The sequence below is a fragment of the Silene latifolia genome, chromosome 4 (genome assembly GCF_048544455.1).
Source record: "Silene latifolia isolate original U9 population chromosome 4, ASM4854445v1, whole genome shotgun sequence".
Classification (NCBI taxonomy): domain Eukaryota; kingdom Viridiplantae; phylum Streptophyta; class Magnoliopsida; order Caryophyllales; family Caryophyllaceae; genus Silene; species Silene latifolia.
In genome coordinates, this window is record NC_133529.1 from 52172926 (window position 1) to 52193070 (window position 20145).

The 20145-nt window shown below is 36.4% G+C and overlaps 2 non-coding genes across 2 annotated transcripts; both read right to left on the reverse strand.

The window, feature by feature from the left end:
- Positions 1-2418: 2418 nt before the first annotated feature.
- LOC141654293 (small nucleolar RNA R71) lies at positions 2419-2525 on the reverse strand. Its single transcript, XR_012547854.1, has one exon. It is a non-coding gene; the product is annotated as a small nucleolar RNA R71 (small nucleolar RNA).
- Positions 2526-17260: 14735 nt separating this feature from the next.
- On the reverse strand, positions 17261-17367 carry LOC141654294 (small nucleolar RNA R71). Its single transcript, XR_012547855.1, has one exon. It is a non-coding gene; the product is annotated as a small nucleolar RNA R71 (small nucleolar RNA).
- Positions 17368-20145: the final 2778 nt, after the last annotated feature.

Genomic DNA, 20145 nt, shown 5'->3' on the forward strand with positions numbered 1-20145 from the left:
TGCTTTTTAGTGCATATTTGGGTCATTTATTATCTTTAGTTCTTTGTTTTGCATATTCTTTGAGATTTTGATCCCTTGGTAGGAAAGGAGTAAGAATCTTGCATTTTCATGGCAAAACGAGACTAAATTGATCGAATCCAATGACCAAGCATCAAGGAGAGACAAGATTAGAAGGCCTTTGTACATATGATAGTAGATGAGCAATGTTGAGAAAGGATCCTTGAGTCCCCAAGGAAATCCCCAAGGAATTTATGAAGAAAAGGGAAGAAAAGAAGAAGAAATCTTGCTGAGGCACAATCCGTGCGGATTGCCTACAATCCGGCCGTCCACCATCTGCACAATCCGTGCGGTTTCACCACAAGACGCTCGGGCATAGCCACTCCAATCCGCCCGGATTCACCTGAATCCGCTCGTGTTCCATCGCCAGAATCCGCCCGTCCCGACTCTAATCCGCTCGGATTCCTATACAGCGCAATTTCGTCTTCTCCAAGCTACAAAGAAAGAAGCCCTTCCTTCGTAAAATACCGGCTCCTCCTTGCTCAATCTAAAAAGTGTAATTACTAGTTTAGCCCTTAGTTAACCCTAATGCATCCCCCTAATTTCCACTATAAATACCCCATTAGTCTAATTAGAAGAGCATCTTTTTCTTATCAATTCTTAGAGTAGTTAATATCAATCAAATCTCTCTTTAGTTTTGTAATCAACAATTAATCAAGTTTTAATACAAGTTTTATTTCCTTAATCTCTCTTTTGTTCATCCTTTATTTTGGGTAATTGAAGATTATTTGGGTTATTATTGGGAGATTGACAACCTCTCAATCAAGCATCAAGTACTTCTTTTATCTTTGCTTTATTATTGGAATCATTAGTAGGTATAATTCTCTTAATCCCTTTTTAATTATTGTTAATTACTTTCATTTATTCATCATGTTTCATTTTGTTGGTATGATTGACAACCTTGCTAGCATGATCAACATGATAATGAGTGAGTAGTCTCTTAGCTAGGGTTAATGGGTGATTAGGGGAAACCAACATGGGGAATGATTCATGCTTAAATTAATATGCTTTCATGTTTTATTTGCTTGCTTGTTTTGATCTCAACTCATGCACATGTTATGTTTGATGAAATGCGAGCCTATGAATCCTTGCATTTTTACCCATTACCTATCTTTTCAATGAGACTTGTAAGACATAAACCAACTCGAGTCTCATTAGACCATGCATGTTGTTGAGTAGGGAAGATTAAGTCGACTTGTAGGTGTTGTACAATCTAATCGATTCGGCCCCGGGACCCAAACTTTCCTAGGATTGTAAGATATAACCCAACTCAATCCATCACAACAATAATTGCTTGCTTATAATTTGAGAACATGTTTGTATGATCAATTCCCATGATTCCCCTATGACCCCATGACACCCTAATGCTTTTTATAAATTGTTTACAACCCTTTTAATTCATCTTGCTTGTTTAATTTCATTGCTATTTTAGTTAGTGATCTTCTACATCAACCCAATTTGTGACACCCCTAAGACACCACTAGTTTCAATTGAAATCTCATCTCAATTCCCGTCCCTTGGGATCCGACCTTTACTTGCCTCTTTACTAATTGTAGAGTTGTTTGTGGAGCTATAAATTGTGTTTTGATTTGGACGTGACCCAACGACCACATCTTTCTATTTGTGAACACGAAACGGACCGATCAAAAAAATGGCGCGTTGGGGACGGTGTTAGCTTGATTTAGATTTCTTTATATTGTTATTAGTTGTGTCTTTTCTTTGCCTTGGGGAAGTAAAACTCCTCAAGGTTTGTTCTAATTGTTTTCAAGATGTTTGATATTTTGCATGTCTAGAAGGTCACAAGGTGACTTGTTACCTTTTGATCGTGAAATTGAAAGAACTTTGACAACCAATAGGAGACTTGCTAGGAGGAATTTGAGAGGTATTAGTGAGGTTGTAGATATTCAACCAACTATTGAGTTCATCAACCCTTTTGCAAGAGAAGGTGAGGAAAACCCATTACACAATACCACCCAAAATCAACCTACAATGCCTAAGTTTTCATCACACTCCGTACCCACCGAGGAGAACCTACCCAATGGTACTCCCACACCACAACATCTAACCGGAAATTTTATTGCCAAATCCGCCTTTATCCAATTAGTCGAAAGGAGCCAATTTGGGGGGATGCCTAGTGAAGACCCTCATTCTCATATGGAAACCTTTTGTGACTATTGTGATGCGATTTCTCAAACCGGTGTAACTCAAGACCAAATTCGATGGGTCTTATTTCCTTTTTCTCTAATTGGCACCGCGAAACAATGGTTGAAGGGCCTTGATAAGGCCACTCTCGGAATTGATTCTGGGAAGAAGTTGGCTCTAGCTTTCTACAAAAAATTCTACCCACCGGAAAAGACTAACATGCTAAGAGCTCAAATTACGGGTTTTAAGCAAAGGGATGAAGAATCTTTGTATGAAGCTTGGGAGTGGTTCAAGGGAATTTGTCGCTCATGTCCTCACCATGGACTTAGCGAGTGGTTCTTGGTACAACAATTTTGGAATGGTTTATATGAAGATTCAAGGAACATTCTCAATATGGGATCAAATGGAATGTTCACCGAAGTTGATGACAATCAAACATGGAACAAAATTTAGGAAATGGCGGTCCATAACTCACAATATAGTAGACCTCGTAAGGCTACTAGAGGAGGAAAGCATGAAGTGGACTCCGTTACTCAATTGGGTGCTCAACTTAGTGCTCACATTGACACAATCATTTTGAAGTTTGAAAAAGCTATGGCTAGACTTGAAGAAGTCTCACAATCACCAAAGCATCATGGTAATGCCATGACGGCATCTTCATCAATCCCAAGTGGGATATGTGAGAATTGTGGAACTTTGGGACATGACCAAAGTGAATGTAGGGGAACAAATGAACAAGTGAATGCTTTCCAAGCATACAAGAGCGGTACCCCTTATTCCAACTATTACAATGAAAACACCAAATTCCATCCAAATCTCTCATACAAAAGCCAAAATGTTCAAAACCCTCAAACAACATACACCCCACCTCCCATGAGAAACCAAAATCAAAGACCCTTTTACAATCAAAACCAAGGTTACCAAAATCAAAATCCATACAATCACCAAAATGACCAAGGTTTTGATGTCCAAAAAGCGGTCCTCCAAATGCAAAAGAATCAACAAGAATTTTTCACTCAAATGCAAAAAGATAGCCAAGCAAAGGAAACAACCATCAACAACATCCTAGCTCACACCAAGATGTTGGAAACCCAATTGACTCAACTAGCATCTTCAAGCTCACAAAGACAAAAGGGGCAATTACCACCTCAAAGTAATCCCCCAAGACATGAAACGGTTAGTGCCATTCACTTGAGAAGTGGTACAAGGTATGAAGCAATCAAGAAGCAAGTTGAGGATGAAGTTGTGGAAGCTAGTGATAAGGAAGAAATTGTGCAAAACTCCAAAGATGGAGAATCATCAAAGGAAGAAAGTTCAAAGAAAAATGAAGATAAGGTCAAGGAGAAGGAGCCGTCAGATTAGACTTCCTTTTCCAAGTCGTCAAGCCAAGCCCAAATTTGATGATCAACTTGGAAAGTTTATGGAAATTGTGAAGAATTTGGAAGTCTCGATTCCTTTCACGGAATTAATCAATCATGTGCCGGCCTATGCGAAATACATGAAAGATATCCTCACAAAGAAGAAGTCGATCCGGAAACTTGAGACTATCGCCTTCACTAAGGTGAGTAGTGCAATACTTCAAGGGAGTTCACCTCCAAAACTAAAGGATCCGGGAAGCTTCTCAATACCGTGTACCATTGGCGACACAACGATCTACAAAGCCTTATGTGATCTAGGGGCTAGTGTGAGTGTCATGCCGTACTCGGTAAGTAAAAGGTTGGGGATGGGAGAGCTTAAATGCACCAATATCACGCTCCAAATGGCCGATAGATCGACGAAGACACCATTAGGGATATGGGAAGATGTTCCGTGCGAATTGGGAAGTTTTTCATCCCGGTGGACTTTGTCATTGTTGATATGGAGGAAGATTCCAACATTCCGATCATTCTAGGAAGACCTTTCCTACACACCGCGGTGCGGTGATTGATGTGAAACATGGTGAGCTCACTCTAGAAGTGGGAGATGAAAGCATAACCTTTAATCTTGACAAGACTATGAGAGCTCCTCGTTTGCATGAACCGTGTTTCAGGATTGATCATTATAGCCGGAAGGATGAAAGGAAGAAGTCGGAACTCCAATGGAAGAAGAAAATTGAAGATGCTCCATTCAAAGAGCAAGTGAATTGTGACAAGGAGAGCTTGCAAAGCTCATCAAAATCAAGCAAAGAAGAAGAGGATGGCCTCATTGGCCAAGAGAAGAAATTGGGAGAGTTGTCCCCATCAAATCAAGAGATTTTCAATGATCAACTTAATGAAGTTTGTGGTCTTTGGGACGACGAATTTGAAGGGATTTTTAATCCCTACATTGGTAATGCCATTGATCAAGAACGAAAACAAGGGCAAAGGTCTATTGAAGAGCTTTATAAGGATAATGAACAAGCTTTTGATTATTTCTTTAAGGTGTTGAGCAACATCAACAACACCTTAAACATGCCCCCTTAACATCTCATCAAGAATGAGAGTTTGGTGGAGTCCTCCCTAAACCACCATTTGTAAATATTTCTAACTCCCTAACTCGCATTTCAATTCTTGTATTGCATTTTTGTCATCTTTAGATTTATTTTATTTACTTTGATCAAGATAATTGTCATGTTTGAGAGAAGTAAGGGAGGGACTAACGATTTCAATTGATGTGTAGTGCTTTACCTTGGTGTGGGGATGACATTTGCCTAGGCTATCCTTGCCTAGTAATGCCCCCACAATGAAGAACACAAGATATGAAGAAGAATGGAAGAATGGTAAGGGAAATGCATTGTACACGGATGGAATCGAACCGGTACAAAGGGGTAGAATCCGAGCGGATTCGGGAGAATCCGCCCGTCTTCGCATAATCCGAGCGCATGGGTAGAAGACGCACGTCCTTCTCGAGCTGAATTTTGAAAAAATTTGATCAGTAAGAGAATCCGGGCGCCCCGAACAAAGAATCCGCCCGTCTCTCGAAAATACGCCTGTCTTGAAGGGAAGACACCGTCTTCTCGGTTGAGGAAAACAAGGAAAAATCCTCGTGAAGGAATCCGTCCGTCTTCGGAGAATCCGCCCGTCCGTATCAGCGAATCCGAGCGTCTTCTCTTGAATACGCCAGTCTTTAGGCGAGTTTTTCCCAACCAGAAAGTGCGTAATCCGCCTGTCTTGAGAGTAAAAACCGCACGGATTGCCCCTGCAGTTCGAAAATTTCGGTCTTTATAAAACCCTTCCCACCTTCATTCACTCATTCATTCATAACACTACTCAAAAACATCAAAACCCTCATCCCCTCCATCACATAAACAAAATCCCGCAACTACATTCACCAAAATCAAATCAAACCATCCTTCTAACAACAAATCAATCACTCCTTTTCCAATAACAATCAAAACCAAGCACAAATCTTCAACCTTTGAGTCGATTTTTGAATTCATAAAGGCAAAGCCTTTCACCTTTAAATCGATTTGGGTACACTACAAATTGAAGATTTTTCGTTCTTTTCTTTGTTAATTCATCAATGGCAAGGACTAAGGGAGCAAGAAAGGCATCAAAGGCACCAAAGACACTTTCACAAAGGCAAAAGGCTCTTCAAGCAAAGAAAGCATTGGCTATGGTGGTAGCAACCCCAAACTTGGAAGTGCAACAACAACAACAACCTTCTATGGGAGCAACAACATCTACTACTCCGAAATCGATCAACTCTTGCATTATCCTGAGGTAACTTTTATTTCCAAAACCCATAGAGATACTTTTGCCAAGTTTGCTAGAAAATCACTTCAATCCACCAAATTTATTTGTGAAGATACCTTAGATAAATTAGGTGTCCTTGAGCAAACTAGAGCCTTTTTCAAAGCAATGGGGTTGAAGAAATTGTTTGAAACAAAGGAATTGACATACCCCTCCCTTTACCTTGGAGTTTTTGAGTTCTTTGAAAGTCACCAAAGTTGAGTCTAGGGAGAATCTCGAGTTTCGTCTAGCTAATGTTAGTAGATGCATTTCCTTTAGGGAATTGGGTGAAATTTTGGGTCTTAGTGATGAACCGAGTTATTTCAAGAATTATGGAAAGTATGACCCCGACCCTCTTTGGGAGGCAATTTCCGGAAGGAAATTTGAGGACTTTCATGCGAGTCGTGCTCTTTTAGTCCACCATCCGGACATAAGAGTATGGCACAAGGTCATAGGAAACACCATTATTGCAAGGAAAGATACCAACCATTTCACCAAACTTGATTTTATTCTTCTTGAATCGGCTTTGAATATTGGGAGAGTACACACCAAGCCTTTCAACTCTTTAAGGCTTTTGGTAGATTGATGGCTCAACATTGATTGTGGGAAGAAAGGCACTACCGTTATTGTCAATGGCGGCTTAGTCACTATCCTAGCCAAATACTTTGATCCTAACTTCAACAAGGATAGCAAGTATGAAGCAAAGGAGGGTGGTCATCTTGTTGATATGCATACTATGATAAACAAGTACAAGTGGGTTGCCCATAATCCTCTTGACACCAAGTATGGATGGCTCACTAGTGAAGCTAAATCGTTTACTTTGACTTCAAAGATTTGTCGTCTAAGTGTCCACCGGACCAATTATCTACTTCCCCTTTCTAAAGAGGCCGAGTATATTATCCAACAACAAAAGGGTGAACTTGAAATGCCCTCCTCTTCCATTGTCATACCACCTTACCCTTTTGAGTACGAAGAGTTCAAGCCCGAGGGGGTTGAAGCAAGAAATGATTATGTGACTCTTCTCATGCAAGCAATGCACAAGCAACCTTTGAGGATCGGAAAAACGCTTACTTGGCTCAATATCCACCCCTCTTACACTTAGCTAGGCAAGGACTACTTGATCCATCATGTCCTTTGCCTAGTTGGGCGGATAGAGAAGTCCTATTTCCGGGTGCATCTAGGGTTGTTTCGGGTGACAATTAGGTTGTTGGTAATGAAGAAGTTGATGATAACATTGGTGAAGAAGCAAGTGAAGAAGGAGGAGAGGATGGTGAGCAAGATGGTGAGCAAGATGAAGAAGAAAGTGATGAAGCAAATGAAGAGGAAGGTGGCAATGAGACCACTTCTAATGAGGAAAGTGATGATGATGATGATATGATGGAATATTAGCAAGCCTTGGAGGCTCCTACCCTCTCATGGTTTGTCTATTTCTCTCTTTATTTTAATTATTTTTCTTGATCATTGTTGGAGTAGTCCTAAGCACCATAGAGGACTCACACCTCGGTACCATTGAGGTGTTCTCATTTTATTGTTCCCGCTTTTAAAATCCAAAATGACAAATTAGTTTCATGCATTGCATAGTGTGTGCATGAACTACACCCATCCTTAAGACATTAGCAATAGTGTCTCACTCGGTTTGGGGAAGTTAATGCATACACAACGGGAGGTAATCTAAATTATCCTCTCCGTCATAACAAAACCATGCATCATGTAGTGTAGCTTAGAATAGATTGCATTTAGTATAGAAATCATGCATCATCTTTGCATAATTTCCATCATTTTGGCCATTGAGGACAATGCCCATATTAGTGTGGGGATGGGAATTCTAACACTTAACTCTTATTCAAAAATCCAAAAAAATTGAAAAATTTCAAAAATCATAAAAATTTGAAAATTTGAAAACCCAAAAACATGTTTATTTCCTTTTGTATATATAGTCTTGTATATATTGTGTTTGTTCTATCCTTGTTCACATTGATCGACTACGCCACATCCGAGACATGAGGATCATGAAGACCGCATGGTATGATCTTTCCAATCTCCTTTTTCCTCTTTATGTTAATGACTATGTGGCTTTATTTTGATTGATGCGGTATAACAATGTGAACATAGGACTTGCATTTAGTTTATATGTCATACTAGTTGATAGAATCAGTTGCATTAGGATGTTTATATTAGTTGCATCATAGCATGTAGTTGCATGTTAGAAAAGTTTTGAAAAGTGCCTAATTAGGAACCTTGACAAGAGCAACTAAGCCATTACAAATACTTGTTCAACTTAAGACTTTGCCTACTAGAATGGTTGTAAAACACCCTAGATAGTGTCATACTAGTGTCTTTTGATCCATGACCCAAAGCCTAGTGAAGGGTTTGCATGTGAGTCACCTATCCAACCCCGTGATGCGATGTGGACTTGGTTAACTTGTCTAGGTGACCTTGATTGACCTTGTGGTAAGGCAACCCAAAAATATTTTCTATCAATAAGTTTGAAGTGCTCATTTCTAAAGTTTTATCATGTGGAAGTAATTTAATGCTAAGGAAACCTCAAATGTTATGAATTGTTGAATGTTGAGAAATTTAAATTGTTGTGATGGAGGCGTACCACTTCGATGTGCTTTGGAGCGGGATCCATTGAATTGGGCCCCACACGGTTGTGAATTCGGCCGCCTAGAGACAGAGTGATTATCACCCCGAAAAGCTATTGTCTAGAGGTTAACCGGTTGCCTAATAAGCGATTGGCGAAAGCAAAGGACACTAGCCCGGAAGGGACAAACCCCATCTTAAATTTTTGAAATGTGAAAGTTGAATGAGGTCAATTTTTGAATACTAGTCATATCCACCGTTGTGTATAAAGATTTGAGCATTTCATTCCCAAAAAGCCTTTTGTCAAGCCACTTTGTCGAGCTTGGGACGATCCATGACCTTTACTTTTGTAGAGAATTCGAGACTTGTCATGTCATATGCTACTAGCATCATAGGGATCATCATTCCACCACCATCCGATCGCCCTTGACGAAAGCATTTGGAAATTGAGGACGAAAGTAGTCTAGTTTAACACCATTTGGAGGTGATTTAGTGCCATCCTATTAGCCTTAGTAATTTGTTGAACTAGTATTTGTGAAGGATTACATGCTCTTAAATTTGTTCCTCTTTAGTGCCTCCGCCACATGCTCTTAAATTTGTTCCTCTTTAGTGCCTCTTTAGTAATTTGTTGAACTAGAGTTTGACATTACTGTCGTGCGACGGTGGTGATCAGTTGATCCCTTGAGGTCACACCTAAAGGACGATTCCCTTAATTGAAAAGGTTAATTAATTGTATACCGATACAGATTAATTAATTCCTTAAAATTGAACAAATTATTATCATAAGAGAGAAAAGTGACATCTTATTATAATGTGATTAAATAAGATTTTATTTAGTAATTTAAGAAGTTATATTACTAATATTAATCGGTGTTTGCGAAACACGCAAGATGAGAATGATAAGTTAGTTATAATTACAAGATATTGTGAATTATACTAACTAGTAATTAAATGACCATTTTATGAGAAAGTAATTTTATATTACTAGTCAATTTGTTAAATATGATTTATTTAATTTGTAAATGATATTTAATTTGGTAAATATGCATTTTAAATTAAAACATGACATAAGACATGTCACATGTCACATGTCACATGACATACAATTGTACAATTGACAAAAATAAAATGGACTCCATATTACACACATAAACCGAAATTGGTGGGCATTGTGAGATGTTTTGTCTTTTTCCATTTGTCTTATTCATTTGTCCAAATTGCATGATAGTGACATAACAATGCAAAAGACTTACACCTATTTTGTCTTGTGAAGACAAAAAGAAAAATAATCATGGTCTATTACCACTAGAGGCCACCGGTTTTTGTGAGCATTATTAGAGAGTTTTTCCTCTATTTTTCATCACTCTCTCATGTTCTAAGAAAACATAAAAACTTCTCTCTTGTTCTTCACAAAATTCATTTTTGTGAATCTAATTTGTTTAAATCAAACACTAATAATACTAGAAGTAGTATATGAGTATTAGTAATAGATTTTAAGGTAAACTACATTACAAACATCTAGTACATGTTAGTTTGTGGGATTAAGGGATAGTCTTGGGTGCAACTAATTGGAGGGCTTCTATTTTGAGGTCATGTATGTTCATCCAATATTGAAAAGCTCAAGAACTAACAAGAAGGAGATCTTGTTGGTGCCCATTTGACCGAAATTCATATGGTGAGAAAATGTTTTCTTATCTTCTTTTATTTTAGTTTGCATGCATAAGATCTAGAATTTATTTTATGACTAAATAAATTTAGAACATATAAGAATATGTTGTAACATGAGATATAGATTCCCTACAATCGGTATCAGAGCCTTGGTTGTTTGCATGCAAATCGGTTATAGTTTTTCCGAGTTATACGATTAACATATAAAACTTGTAAATTTGTGTTATTATGATATATCACGAAAATAATTTATGCATGTTAAATTTTCTGATCCTAAAATGTAATTAGGATATTTTGGTTAATTTATGGATTTTTATTGTTCATTTTATATAATATTGGCATTAAAATGTGATTTTTATGATAAAATGTCATTTTTGGACGAAAATTAGCTAAACTTCGAATTTTCCAGTGGTTTTGGATATGTTTTCACATATATTATTTTTAGATGATCTGGAAATTTTCAAAATTTTTGGAGTTCTTATGCTCGAAAAATGGATTTTTCATGTTAAAAATCGAATTTAAATGAAAAATAGGTTAATATGAGAAATATTTGGAATCTGGTCATAGAAATTTAGTATGTTGTCACATGCAATTTTACAAGATGTGTGTAAAATAATAGGCTATAATGAAGTTTTCATGCATGATTTATGGATTTTTGATGAAAAATAGCATAAATAGTGACTTAATTAGTGAATAATTGCTAAAACATACTTCATGACTAAGGAAAAAACGTCACATGTTGCATTTTATCATATAATTGAAAAGTTGATGAATATAATTTTTCTCATGTTTTTATGATTTTTATTGATAAATCCGATAAACCGCAACTTTGTTTTTCCCGATAACTTTCGAAATTTTTAACCTAAGTTTTTGAACATTATGAGTGTCATGGTATTTTTCCAGAATGTTCATGAGTTTAAATTTCAAATTTTGAATTTATTTGAAATTTTTGTGATTTATTTGAAGTTTATAACATTTTATTGTAATTTTGAGTCCATTAATAAACAATTTTAAGTAATATATATATATATATATATATATATATATATATATATATATAAAACTGGGTTGAAACGCTGTGGATACGTCACGTGTCTCATACAGCCTTAATGACAAGCATTTATTACAGCTAATCATTTAATAGGCACATAATAAATGCAGCCATAAATCTCGATAAATATTAATATTAATTTAATAAATTTTATTATAAAATTATATTAAATAATTACGTTGATTTGATTCTAAATTTAAAAAAATATTTTGATAAAAATTCTAAATTCTAAATAAAAACGTTCATTCATTTTAAAAAATGTTTTCAATCGAGTATAATTTTCATTATATTTATTTACATATTTTGATATGTAGAGATGATTTAAAGTGAGTATCTTACAATGTGTTACATTTACGTAAAAAAATATTTTGAAAAAGTTATACAACTTAGACCATTAATTTTATTAAGAAAAATATTTTTTGAAGAGTTATTGTATTTATTAAAAACAAAACTTAAAAAAACTACTAAGATATAAGTTTTTATAGTGTGGAAACGAAAAAATTATATTGCGACAAAATGAATACATATGAGATTTTGAGAGTTTTAAATACTCTGATAACGAGTATGTAGGTATACAGTGATCACGAGTGAGTTTGAATAATTAAAAGAAAAGTAATGATTATTAAGTAATATAATTTTATATAAGGTTTTTCTACGTGGTACTCGTGTTTCTTCGCATTCTACATGGTACCCCTTTATTTTTGAAAATATAAGTGGTATCCCTAAATTTAGTAAAATGTTCTAAAAATACTCAATCTACTAAAAATCACGTTTTTAATATGTTGGATTTTGTAAAGAAAATATGTTTACAAATTACAATTGAGTAGACGATGTTTATGTTAATGACATGACAAATTATTGCCAAAAATCAATAAAAATGGATAAATTAAACATTTTGAAGAGGCGGATTAGAGCATTTTCGGTATTTTAAGATGTTTTTATCATATTTAGGGGTACCACGGGTATTTTTGAAAAGCGAGGGGTATTACGTAGAATTCGAATAAATACAAGGGTATCATGTAGAAAAACCCTATTATATAAACAACATGAAAAAGTAGAATACACATTACATTTTCCTCTAATATCTTTAGGTAAAGATGTATACGTCAAGAATAAAACATTAGTTATGACTAACTAGATATTACTTTTATTTAAATATTTTATATGTTATCTTATAAAAATGATATTTGAGAAAGTTCAACCTATTTTATTTCCGGTAAACTCTTAAACATCGTTATATATAGTTGTTAAATAAATAAAATGTGCAAATTTCTTATAGATATGTTTGACACATAGCACATGTAAGACACAACCAAAACATTTGAATAAGTTTAGTTTGGGCCATATATGTTTGATACATAAATATCAAACGTTATACATACAAAATTAAAAATTGCATAAAATTATATTCACATTATTTTGAACAAATATTTTAACTGATTTGGAACATAACGTAATGTGAATTGATATTTGCTCAGTTACAATTTTAACAAATAATTTTTTAACAAATAATTTGATACCTTAATGTTGATTGTTGCATTATCCGAATAAATTTTATTTTAATTAATTTGATATTTGACCAGTTACAATTTTTTTGTAAAATGTTGATCATGCGTAATTAACTATAACTTAGTATTAGTTTTAATTAATATTATATGTATTTTATTTTAAAGCACTGAATTTAAACCTAAAAAAATAAAATTTGAGAAAAAAAATTAATTGATTTTTATTTATAGGTAAAAATATTAAAGGTTATATATGAATTATATTATTTTTCTTCAATGATAATAATAAAATTTTAAAACACGTCGCGCGAAGCGCGAGATACTACCTAGTATAAGTTAATTATAGTCAAATAATTAGTGAAGACTAAATTTTGAGTCCTAAGAGGTTAGGGTAATTAACTTATGCATAAATATGAATTTATGTAATTTTTGTGATTATAAAACGTTGAATCACGCAAATCCGTAAAAACCGTGTAATATACGATATTGGCTTCTTAAAGGCGATTTGGCATAAAATTGGGCATGTTCATACATATTATAATGCTGAATTTTATTTATGATTGTCATAATTTTATTTTATGTAATTTTTGAATTATGTAATTTTACTTAGTATGGCCTTAGTTTTTTAATTGGTATTACCCGAAATGTATGGGAATATCGATTCGGTTGTAATTTATTGTGATCTCGTATCACCGTTTTGTAATTTAATAGATTTATTTTATTTTAAATTACAAATGTATAATAGGAAATTATGTAATTTGTTATGTAATTTATTTATTCCGGAGTTCCTTGAAGACGGTGTCACTCAAGAAGGCGATACTTAAAGACGGTGTTACCTCGAGATGCGTGCCTCAACCGAAGTTCAAGGGACCAATGGAGTTGGTTTCCGAATATGTAATAGTTAATTAGATTTTCTATTTTAGGAAGGCCATACTAGGATTTAATTTATGCTTTGCATTTTATTTATATGTCGCATGCATCGCTAAATCGCCATAACTAAAACATGCATCATCTTTTAATCGAGTTTATCGACCGTGTCAATTACAATTATCGTAGTTCACCGCCTTAGTTCACTTAAAACGTGATAGATAATAAATTGACATGACCTCTCGCTAAAATAAACAATTGAGACATAGCCTTACCAAAGAGTAGAAACCATGAAAACCTATTTCGTGAGGGAGTGCACTCGGCCATCCCGGGGTACAAACCTTGTTACGTAGGGGAAGTGGGTGATAAATGTCTATCCACCGAATTCATGTTGATGAGGGTTTCATCGGCTATCCCGTGCCCAAGTTAATGTGGGTTTGGATCATGGACACATTTATTCGAAATTTGGATTGAGCTCAACGGAAGTATTCGTGACCGTAGTCGCATGTGTTCCGGGCTATAGATAAATATTAGAGTAATTTTTATCGACCGAGAGTTCTAAAAGTAGAATCGATTAAAGAGTTAGTCCACCGAGTTATATTGATAAGGGTTCCATCGGCTATCCCGTGCCCAAGTTAATATGAATTTGGATCTCGGAATCATTTATCATATTTGGGTAGAGGTCACTATGTAAATGCTTTACTTGTTTACAAGTATTATTAAAACGATAAATGTTAAGTTTTTCACTATTCCGTTATCATATTGTTCTATTTCTTTACCACAATTCATATACGATATCATTTCGGTTTTTGATTCAATTCTCCATTAAAACATCGTAACTAAAGACAAATTTGAATTTTCTTCTAAGAACCTCGAATCATCCATTAAAAAGTATAGATAAAAGTTATTCATTATCAAACAGGTTTTTGATTCTTGACTAACACATCTACTTACAATGGATTATTTTTCATATACTTAATTGAATTAAGTACCTTGAAGCGATAAATTGTTTTGGTAATTAGTTTTATCAAGAATTCGTAATTGACCAAAATAACGCAACCACTTCAATGAAAGTTTTAAGACTAAAACGGTTGAATTGAAGAGTAATCTTCATAAGATTCAACTTTGCTTCTCTAAGTAAAGATTCTTTGAAATGAGTGGGAGCATTCTCTTAAACCGTTAAGAAAACGGCGAGGTTCAAGAAGTAAAATTAGAATGGAATTGATACAAGGTTGATGTGACCATAATTAGCGCATATTTAGCCCCCGAATTAGCCTTGTTCCCATGCTTTTTAGTGCATATTTGGGTCATTTATTATCTTTAGTTCTTTGTTTTGCATATTCTTTGAGATTTTGATCCCTTGGTAGGAAAGGAGTAAGAATCTTGCATTTTCATGGCAAAACGAGACTAAATTGATCGAATCCAATGACCAAGCATCAAGGAGAGACAAGATTAGAAGGCCTTTGTACATATGATAGTAGATGAGCAATGTTGAGAAAGGATCCTTGAGTCCCCAAGGAAATCCCCAAGGAATTTATGAAGAAAAGGGAAGAAAAGAAGAAGAAATCTTGCTGAGGCACAATCCGTGCGGATTGCCTACAATCCGGCCGTCCACCATCTGCACAATCCGTGCGGTTTCACCACAAGACGCTCGGGCATAGCCACTCCAATCCGCCCGGATTCACCTGAATCCGCTCGTGTTCCATCGCCAGAATCCGCCCGTCCCGACTCTAATCCGCTCGGATTCCTATACAAGTAATTTGTCTTCTCCAAGCTACAAAGAAAGAAGCCCTTCCTTCGTAAAATACCGGCTCCTCCTTGCTCAATCTAAAAAGTGTAATTACTAGTTTAGCCCTTAGTTAACCCTAATGCATCCCCTAATTTCCACTATAAATACCCCATTAGTCTAATTAGAAGAGCATCTTTTTCTTATCAATTCTTAGAGTAGTTAATATCAATCAAATCTCTCTTTAGTTTTGTAATCAACAATTAATCAAGTTTTAATACAAGTTTTATTTCCTTAATCTCTCTTTTGTTCATCCTTTATTTTGGGTAATTGAAGATTATTTGGGTTATTATTGGGAGATTGACAACCTCTCAATCAAGCATCAAGTACTTCTTTTATCTTTGCTTTATTATTGGAATCATTAGTAGGTATAATTCTCTTAATCCCTTTTTAATTATTGTTAATTACTTTCATTTATTCATCATGTTTCATTTTGTTGGTATGATTGACAACCTTGCTAGCATGATCAACATGATAATGAGTGAGTAGTCTCTTAGCTAGGGTTAATGGGTGATTAGGGGAAACCAACATGGGGAATGATTCATGCTTAAATTAATATGCTTTCATGTTTTATTTGCTTGCTTGTTTTGATCTCAACTCATGCACATGTTATGTTTGATGAAATGCGAGCCTATGAATCCTTGCATTTTTTACCCATTACCTATCTTTTCAATGAGACTTGTAAGACATAAACCAACTCGAGTCTCATTAGACCATGCATGTTGTTGAGTAGGGAAGATTAAGTCGACTTGTAGGTGTTGTACAATCTAATCGATTCGGCCCCGGGACCCAAACTTTCCTAGGATTGTAAGATATAACCCAACTCAATCCATCACAACAATAATTGCTTGCTTATAATTTGAGAACATGTTTGTATGATCAATTCCCATGATTCCCCTATGACCCCATGACACCCTAATGCTTTTTATAAATTGTTTACAACCCTTTTAATTCATCTTGCTTGTTTAATTTCATTGCTATTTTAGTTAGTGATCTTCTACATCAACCCAATTTGTGACACCCCTAAGACACCACTAGTTTCAATTGAAATCTCATCTCAATTCCCGTCCCTTGGGATCCGACCTTTACTTGCCTCTTTACTAATTGTAGAGTTGTTTGTGGAGCTATAAATTGTGTTTTGATTTGGACGTGACCCAACGACCACATCTTTCTATTTGTGAACACGAAACGGACCGATCAAAAATGGCGCCGTTGCCGGGGACGGTGTTAGCTTGATTTAGATTTCTTTATATTGTTATTAGTTGTGTCTTTTCTTTGCCTTGGGGAAGTAAAACTCCTCAAGGTTTGTTCTAATTGTTTTCAAGATGTTTGATATTTTGCATGTCTAGAAGGTCACAAGGTGACTTGTTACCTTTTGATCGTGAAATTGAAAGAACTTTGACAACCAATAGGAGACTTGCTAGGAGGAATTTGAGAGGTATTAGTGAGGTTGTAGATATTCAACCAACTATTGAGTTCATCAACCCTTTTGCAAGAGAAGGTGAGGAAAACCCATTACACAATACCACCCAAAATCAACCTACAATGCCTAAGTTTTCATCACACTGCACCCACCGAGGAGAACCTACCCAATGGTACTCCCACACCACAACATCTAACCGGAAATTTTATTGCCAAATCCGCCTTTATCCAATTAGTCGAAAGGAGCCAATTTGGGGGGATGCCTAGTGAAGACCCTCATTCTCATATGGAAACCTTTTGTGACTATTGTGATGCGATTCTCAAACGGTGTAACTCAAGACCAAATTCGATGGGTCTTATTTCCTTTTTTCTAATTGGCACCGTGAAACAATGGTTGAAGGGCCTTGATAAGGCCACTCTCGGAATTGATTCTGGGAAGAAGTTGGCTCTAGCTTTCTACAAAAAATTCTACCCACCGGAAAAGACTAACATGCTAAGAGCTCAAATTACGGGTTTTAAGCAAAGGGATGAAGAATCTTTGTATGAAGCTTGGGAGTGGTTCAAGGGAATTTGTCGCTCATGTCCTCACCATGGACTTAGCGAGTGGTTCTTGGTACAACAATTTTGGAATGGTTTATATGAAGATTCAAGGAACATTCTCAATATGGGATCAAATGGAATGTTCACCGAAGTTGATGACAATCAAACATGGAACAAAATTTAGGAAATGGCGGTCCATAACTCACAATATAGTAGACCTCGTAAGGCTACTAGAGGAGGAAAGCATGAAGTGGACTCCGTTACTCAATTGGGTGCTCAACTTAGTGCTCACATTGACACAATCATTTTGAAGTTTGAAAAAGCTATGGCTAGACTTGAAGAAGTCTCACAATCACCAAAGCATCATGGTAATGCCATGACGGCATCTTCATCAATCCCAAGTGGGATATGTGAGAATTGTGGAACTTTGGGACATGACCAAAGTGAATGTAGGGGAACAAATGAACAAGTGAATGCTTTCCAAGCATACAAGAGCGGTACCCCTTATTCCAACTATTACAATGAAAACACCAAATTCCATCCAAATCTCTCATACAAAAGCCAAAATGTTCAAAACCCTCAAACAACATACACCCCACCTCCCATGAGAAACCAAAATCAAAGACCCTTTTACAATCAAAACCAAGGTTACCAAAATCAAAATCCATACAATCACCAAAATGACCAAGGTTTTGATGTCCAAAAAGCGGTCCTCCAAATGCAAAAGAATCAACAAGAATTTTTCACTCAAATGCAAAAAGATAGCCAAGCAAAGGAAACAACCATCAACAACATCCTAGCTCACACCAAGATGTTGGAAACCCAATTGACTCAACTAGCATCTTCAAGCTCACAAAGACAAAAGGGCAATTACCACCTCAAAGTAATCCCCAAGACATGAAACGGTTAGTGCCATTCACTTGAGAAGTGGTACAAGGTATGAAGCACCGAAGAAGCAAGTTGAGGATGAAGTTGTGGAAGCTAGTGATAAGGAAGAAATTGTGCAAAACTCCAAAGATGGAGAATCATCAAAGGAAGAAAGTTCAAAGAAAAATGAAGATAAGGTCAAGGAGAAGGAGCCCGTTGTGATTAGACTTCCTTTTCCAAGTCGTCAAGCCAAGCCCAAATTTGATGATCAACTTGGAAAGTTTATGGAAATTGTGAAGAATTTGGAAGTCTCGATTCCTTTCACGGAATTAATCAATCATGTGCCGGCCTATGCGAAATACATGAAAGATATCCTCACAAAGAAGAAGTCGATCCGGAAACTTGAGACTATCGCCTTCACTAAGGTGAGTAGTGCAATACTTCAAGGGAGTTCACCTCCAAAACTAAAGGATCCGGGAAGCTTCTCAATACCGTGTACCATTGGCGACACAACGATCTACAAAGCCTTATGTGATCTAGGGGCTAGTGTGAGTGTCATGCCGTACTCGGTAAGTAAAAGGTTGGGGATGGGAGAGCTTAAATGCACCAATATCACGCTCCAAATGGCCGATAGATCGACGAAGACACCATTAGGGATATGGGAAGATGTTCCGTGCGAATTGGGAAGTTTTTCATCCCGGTGGACTTTGTCATTGTTGATATGGAGGAAGATTCCAACATTCCGATCATTCTAGGAAGACCTTTCCTACACACCGCGGGTGCGGTGATTGATGTGAAACATGGTGAGCTCACTCTAGAAGTGGGAGATGAAAGCATAACCTTTAATCTTGACAAGACTATGAGAGCTCCTCGTTTGCATGAACCGTGTTTCAGGATTGATCATTATAGCTAGGAAGGATGAAAGGAAGAAGTCGGAACTCCAATGGAAGAAGAAAATTGAAGATGCTCCATTCAAAGAGCAAGTGAATTGTGACAAGGAGAGCTTGCAAAGCTCATCAAAATCAAGCAAAGAAGAAGAGGATGGCCTCATTGGCCAAGAGAAGAAATTGGGAGAGTTGTCCCCATCAAATCAAGAGATTTTCAATGATCAACTTAATGAAGTTTGTGGTCTTTGGGACGACGAATTTGAAGGGATTTTTAATCCCTACATTGGTAATGCCATTGATCAAGAACGAAAACAAGGGCAAAGGTCTATTGAAGAGCTTTATAAGGATAATGAACAAGCTTTTGATTATTTCTTTAAGGTGTTGAGCAACATCAACAACACCTTAAACATGCCCCCTTAACATCTCATCAAGAATGAGAGTTTGGTGGAGTCCTCCCTAAACCACCATTTGTAAATATTTCTAACTCCCTAACTCGCATTTCAATTCTTGTATTGCATTTTTGTCATCTTTAGATTTATTTTATTTACTTTGATCAAGATAATTGTCATGTTTGAGAGAAGTAAGGGAGGGACTAACGATTTCAATTGATGTGTAGTGCTTTACCTTGGTGTGGGGATGACATTTGCCTAGGCTATCCTTGCCTAGTAATGCCCCCACAATGAAGAACACAAGATATGAAGAAGAATGGAAGAATGGTAAGGGAAATGCATTGTACACGGATGGAACTGAATCCGGGTACAAAGGGGTAGAATCCGAGCGGATTCAGGAGAATCCGCCCGTCTTCAGATAATCCGAGCGTACTGGGTAGAAGACGCACGTCCTTCCGAGCTGAATTTTGAAAAAATTTGATCAGTAAGAGAATCCAAGGCGTCCGAACAAAGAATCCGCCCGTCTCTCGAAAATACGCCGTCTTGAAGGGAAGACACCGTCTTCTCACCGAGGAAAACAAGGAAAAATCCTCGTGAAGGAATCCGTCCGTCTTCTCGGAGAATCCGCCCGTCCCGTATCAGCGAATCCGAGCGTCTTCTCTTGAATACGCCCGTCTTTAGGCGAGTTTTTC